At 39.9% G+C, this 5705-nt stretch overlaps 1 pseudogene; it reads left to right on the top strand.

Moving 5' to 3' along the window:
* The first annotated feature begins 365 nt into the window (after positions 1-365).
* Positions 366-1315, top strand: LOC117027831 (KATNB1-like protein 1; annotated as a pseudogene).
* Positions 1316-5705: the final 4390 nt, after the last annotated feature.

The raw sequence follows: 5705 nt of genomic DNA, 5'->3' as shown, positions 1-5705 counted from the left end.
AGATATTTTACTTCACACATTCAAAAATAACATTAAATTAAAAGGAAAGGAGGAAAAAAAGCGTCTCTGAAATTTGAAAACAATCTGAAATGAAAGACCTTAGATGTATATCAAGTTGGTGATATATAACCACTCAGTGAAAATAATGATATCAAGTGGCTTTACAACAGATTGACTGTATATGCTTAAAGAAATATTTTCTAAGGATAAAAAGAGCAGCAAAGAAATTTTAAAAATGTATTTGAAAGTCATATTGTTGGCGCGGCAGCGTTTGAATGGCCCTGAATGGGGCTCGACCTGCAAGCCGAGGGACTCTCTAGGCTTGTCAGCGATAGGACTGAGCTGAGGCGCTGTGGTACCATGAGGCGCCGGTATTCAAGAGATTATGGCATCGGAAACCCACAATGTTAAAAAACGAAACTTTTGTAACAATATTGAGGATCATTCCATTGATCTTTCTAGAAAAAGAATATCTAATTTTACTAATAAGAACATGAAGGAGGTTAAGAAATCTCCAAAACAGTTGGCTGCTTATATAAATAGAACAGTTGGACAAGCTGTGAAAAGCCCAGATAAATTAAGTAAGGTGATCTATCACAGAAAGAAAGTTCATGATAATACTTTTCTAAATCCTTGTTACAAAAAAAAAAAAAAAAAAAAAATACTCCCCTAGAAGTGGGGGCTGTGACATGGCAAATAAAGAAAATGAACTGGCTTGGGCAGGCCACCTGCCTGAAAAATTACACCATGATGGTCGAACATATTTGCTGAACTCCTGTGATTCTGATTCTTCATAGACAGAAAGCCCATCATCAAAATATAGTGGTTTTTTGTCTGAGGTTTCTCAGGACCGTGACACGATGGCACAAGTTTTGTTCAGCAGGAATTTGAGACTGAATGTAGCTTTAACTTTCTGGAAAAAGAGAAGTATAATTGAACTTGTAGCTTATTTGGTGAGGATAGAAGACCTTGGAGTGGTGGTGGATTGCCTTCCTGTGCTCGCCAATAGTTTACAGAAAGAAAAACAGTACATCTCGCTTGGCTGCTGTTAGACTTGTTGCCGCTAGTAAAATCACTACTTAAAAGCAAGTTTGAAGAGTATGAAATAGTTGGCTTAAACAGGCTTCAAGCAGTCATAAAAAGATGGTGGTCAGAACTATCTTCCAGAACAGAAATTATAAATGATGGAAATATTCAGATTTTAAAAGAACAATTAAGTGGATTGTGGGAGCAAGAAAACCGTCTTACTTTGGTTCCAGGATATACTGATAATATAGCTAAGGATGTAAATGCTTATTTATTACAGTTGCATTGAGAGACTTTATCTAGTAAAGAACATTTGATTATTCAAAACATCCCTGGATTATATGATTTCCAAAATGTCTCATCAGAGAACTGTGAACTATGGAAGAAATCAAAACCTTTTTTTAAAAAAAAAAAAAACAACAAAACAACAACTACATAATGAAGCCACTAATGAAACCCTAACAAACTACTTCACATTGAAGTGTAAAAAGACCGAAAGGAGCAGCTTCAACTTCAATTAGCGAAAGTGTACTATGAAGATTGTTCACCTTTGCTGCATTTGGGATTTATATGGTATTATAGTGACATTGTTTAAGAACTACTGGATCTTAATGCAATTCTGCATAAGAATATACTTTATACTATGTGAAAAACATAAGACAACTTATTACTAGGAACCACAAAGACCAATCATCATTACTTTTTTTAAGATTGTGTTTTGTAAGAAAACTCTCAAGTGTGTGCAGCTATTTTCTTATGTTGAAAAGACTTGGAAAGTTTAAAACATCATAACAAATAATCAATACTAAAAGTTTTTTGTACATCCTGAGATACTGTGTATACAAAATGCCTTAATTAATAAGCCAATGTGTATGATACCACATTGTTTTAAAAAAATTAAAACCAACCATGCTTCTGGCATGATAAAATCATGGACTCAAATCAGGGGTTTCCATTCATATAGAATGTTGTTAAAACTTACTCCACGCCATCTTTAAAACTTGAGAATATTTTTAATATCTTTCATTTTTTTTTTGCCAGAATCATCATGTCATGTATGTGTGTGTTATTCCTCTATAAAAGAAAAGGTGAACATGTATTTGTATGAATGCTTTGCTGGAAATGTTCATGGAGTTGGCTAATTTATATTCACTTTCTATTGTATATAGATTTCTAACATTTTCAGTTCTGTATCATTTAAGCTTCCTTCATTTGAGTAAATTCACTAAATATTAAAAAAAAAAGAAAGTCATATTGTTAGTACGGATATTGGCATTACTTTTGAAACTATTTTATATAAATCACAGCATAATGCAAATAATTGTGTTAATGCTAGAATCTAAGATCTTCAGTGTGTTAGAAAAAGAGATATGCGGATAAGACCAAAGAAGTTAACTGAAAACCCTGCAATCTTCCATTTGAACTGGAAATATTAGCAGCAACTCAAATCCTTTTGTTTTTGTGTTCAAAAGTATGTATTTTCCAGCTCTGTCCACTGAAAAATTTAGAAGCAATGATAACCTGCCATCAGTGAGCATACCTAGTGTCCCGATCGTGTTCAATAACTACCCAGAACCAGGGCTCTTTGGAAGAATGGCTGATTACTGGTCTGGAACAGGAAATAGACACCATGAGCCTGGGACAGCTTTTTTATTTGTTTATATACTTATTTATTAATTATTTATTTATTGTATTAGTTTCAGGTGTACAAAACAATGTAATAGGTAGGCATTTATCATTTATATCCCTCACAAAGTGATGACCCCCTCCCCCAATCTCTACCCCTCTGACATCACCTACAGCTGTTACATTTCCACTGTCTCTATTCCTAATGCTGTACTCCACTTCTTGTAATTATATATATATATATAAAATCATAGTTGACATTCATTATTGTTCAGCTTCAACTTCAGGTGTACAGTGCAGTGATCAGGCATCTACCTCATCCCTGAAGTGGTCTCCCTAATGAGGCAAGTGTCCATCGGATACCCTACAAAATCTTTACAACATTATTGATTACATTCCCCAAATTGACTTTCGTATCCCCGTGAGCCTGGGACATCTTGTGGGGTCAAAGCAAGGACATTGTCAAAGAGCAATGGAATCATGACCAAAGGACATATAGGAGACAACAAGAAGGGATGCTCGCTGGTTAAAGATGGGATAATTTGAGCATCAGAAAGGATAATGACTGGTAATGACTGAAATACACTGAATATAGGAATACTCATTTGTTTATATTGATACTCAGAAAGAAAGAGAGAGAAAGCCTCAAATTCAACAAATATCATTAAATATCATTGGAGGTAACTAGGGCACAATTTCTCGTCATAAGAATTAGCAATAAATAGGAAAAAAATATGCCTTTATACTGTCATTCTTCTACTGTTTCATCTCAACCTAAAAGCCCTAGTTTATGAGGGAAAGTTCCTCACATAAAAAAATAATTCCAATTAGTAAATGTGAAAGGATTGATAGGATTAGAAAAATCACCTTTTTTACAACCCTTAATAAAGTAATGGATTTAGGCAATAATTATCAATGGATGAAATGATTATATGCAAAGTTGATGGGGAGTTTTATAATGGAGGGATCTGGTTGTCACGGCTGGCGACCACTGATCAACCTTAGCACCATGATGGGTGTCGCACCATTAATGTGATGATATATGATGTGCACAGCCCCACCTGTGAAGTATCTGACTTAGTTTAGATTGCTCCCAAAAGTTGACTTTATGAAGAAGATTGGGTGCAAGTAAGCTTATTTGGGAGATGATCCCAAGAAGTACCTTTAAGGGCACGGGGAGGTGAGGCAGGGAAGCAAGAAAGCCAAAAAAAGTGAATTATGAGGGGGTCACTCAGGTAACTGGGGCCAGCTCCTCTGGGGACCCTCTGAGAGACTGTGCAGAACATATGTCAGAAACCTCCTCCGACAGGAAAGGAAGCTGGGGTATTGAGACACGGACTCCCACCCCACACTGATCAAAGGCCACCCCACGCTGATCAGGGGTATTAACTCCCCGTCCCCTCTCAGGACCAGAGAATGCCCTCAGGTTGTAAGACGCAGAAGACCATTGGTACAGCATGTCTGCAAGTGACCTCCAGGATGGGCCAAGAACACTTAGCCAGGCACCACACCACCTGCTAGGGTGCCTTGCCAGCAGAATTGAACTTAGGGTTTTTATTTACAGGAAATACAGCAGACGGAGAAACAAGGTAGTTGATATCACAAAGGAGCTAGAAGACAAACCCAGAATGTGGGACATTCTACAGGACAAATGATTTCTTTTACGTTGTTCTCTGAGCTGGTTACACTGGGAGCAACTGGGCTCAGTCCCGCTGGGGCTCCTCTAAGGAACCATGAAGAATGGGCCTCAGCGTTGTTCTACTTCGGACCAGAAAGCTGAGGTGTTTTTCAAGGACTCCAGTCCCTCACTGTTAAGGGTTGTTGCTCCAGGGGCGTGAGCTTCCTGCATTTCCAAATTGTACTTCCTCAAGAGAGAAGAGCAGAGTGACCTGCCCCAGCTAAAGAGAAAGCCCTGAGGCAGAAAAGCCAAGGGAAGCCACAGGGCACATTTGAAATGGGGTGGGAGCAAGGTGCACAAAACTAGCTCCTCAGCTGCCACCAGTCTGTGGGCCAAGGGGATGTGGGGAGGGGCACCACCAGCGTTTGTCAGCATCTTGGCAGATTCTCACATGGGCTGAAAAACAAGTTCCTGCTGCCAGGTGCTGCTCCTGGCCAACTAGGTACCTCCAGCAGATACCCCCGGCCTCAGTAGGTACCAGAATTTCTCTGCGCAGGCTGTAACAGATGTGCAGGGCCCGCTGTGGTGTGCGATGTGTGTATGAGAGTGTGTGTGTGTGGTGTGAAAGTGCTTTGTAGCCCCTGCCTTGCTCTCAGAAGTACCAGGTGCGTCTCAGAGTGTCTGTGCTGGGTCTAGTCCACTTCCTCCTCACAAACATGGGCTCCGTGAACACTCAAGCTCAATCATGTCAATTCCCTGCTTAAGATCATCCAAACACCAAGGAGGGTTCCTGAGATGCTGGAATAGGTCTGGCGAGTGGGCTCTGCTCAGCTGTCTGGGTCAGGCCCCTGCGCCTGCCCCTGTGCGGGTGACCGGGTATTGAGCGCTCGTTGGGGGTGTGATGGGCGGGGTCCTTCCACAGGCCTAGGCAGGTGCCAGGTCTCTGCCCTGGACCCCATTAGGACCCTCCCCCTGTCCTTGTTGCCATCTCTCATCTCTGTGATTCTCTCACACTCTTCCCCATCTCTCTGTTTCTCCCTCTCTCCTTCCCATTTCTGTCTTCTCCCACCTTGACACCTGTTTCCCTACCACAGGTCTCATTTCTGCCTTTGTCTTGGCCTCTGACCTCTACCTCTAACTCCCAGTGTTCTTTGCGTCTTTCCTCTTCCTTCAGAATAGTTTTCTGCCTTCTCATCAGGAGCTAGTTAAAAAAAATCATGTAAAAAGATTTTAATCGCAAACATACTATAAAGAGACACTACAAGTTGGATAGAGGAAAAAATTAATCATTCTTTCACTCTAACTCAGTAGCTGTGGTCAGTTTTATGCTATTTCCTTTCAGTCTTTTTTTTAAATGAGTTTTTAAACATATCATCCTACCCTTTGATTTTATATTCTGCCTTTTCACCTTAATCATAAATCCCTTCAGTGATTT

This window comes from Rhinolophus ferrumequinum, chromosome 9 (assembly GCF_004115265.2).
Source record: "Rhinolophus ferrumequinum isolate MPI-CBG mRhiFer1 chromosome 9, mRhiFer1_v1.p, whole genome shotgun sequence".
In the NCBI taxonomy this organism is placed as follows: domain Eukaryota; kingdom Metazoa; phylum Chordata; class Mammalia; order Chiroptera; family Rhinolophidae; genus Rhinolophus; species Rhinolophus ferrumequinum.
Note: the sequence above shows the minus strand (reverse complement) of the source record. Positions and strands in the feature narration are given on the sequence as shown.